General features: G+C 31.9%; 1 protein-coding gene across 3 annotated transcripts in view; it reads right to left on the reverse strand.

Annotated features, from left to right (window-relative positions):
- The window catches only part of RBM41 (RNA binding motif protein 41), a 62,835-nt gene that overhangs the window by 22,828 nt on the left and 39,731 nt on the right, over positions 1 to 276 (reverse strand). The gene's annotated exons all lie outside the window — the stretch shown is intronic.

Genomic DNA, 276 nt, shown 5'->3' on the forward strand with positions numbered 1-276 from the left:
TATTTGCTTTACTATTCACTACCTTTTTGTATATTAGTAACATTTTATAATTAAAAACACTGCCCTTATAATAAATCAAGCTGCCCATGAACAGCAAGAATATATTAGAAATGCAGTCATTCAGAGGAACTGCCTTAATATCCTTCATCTACAATGTCTTTTTTTTAAATTCAGGGACAGCCAGAAGCTAACATTATTTTTTTGGTTTTGTTTTTTAAATTAAACACAGCCAAGTATATGCTCCAGAGGCTTGTGTTGCCTCTTTGGGTGACATAA

Source organism: Crocuta crocuta, unplaced genomic scaffold, assembly GCF_008692635.1.
Source record: "Crocuta crocuta isolate KB4526 unplaced genomic scaffold, BGI_CrCroc_1.0 scaffold1061, whole genome shotgun sequence".
In the NCBI taxonomy this organism is placed as follows: Eukaryota; Metazoa; Chordata; class Mammalia; order Carnivora; family Hyaenidae; genus Crocuta; species Crocuta crocuta.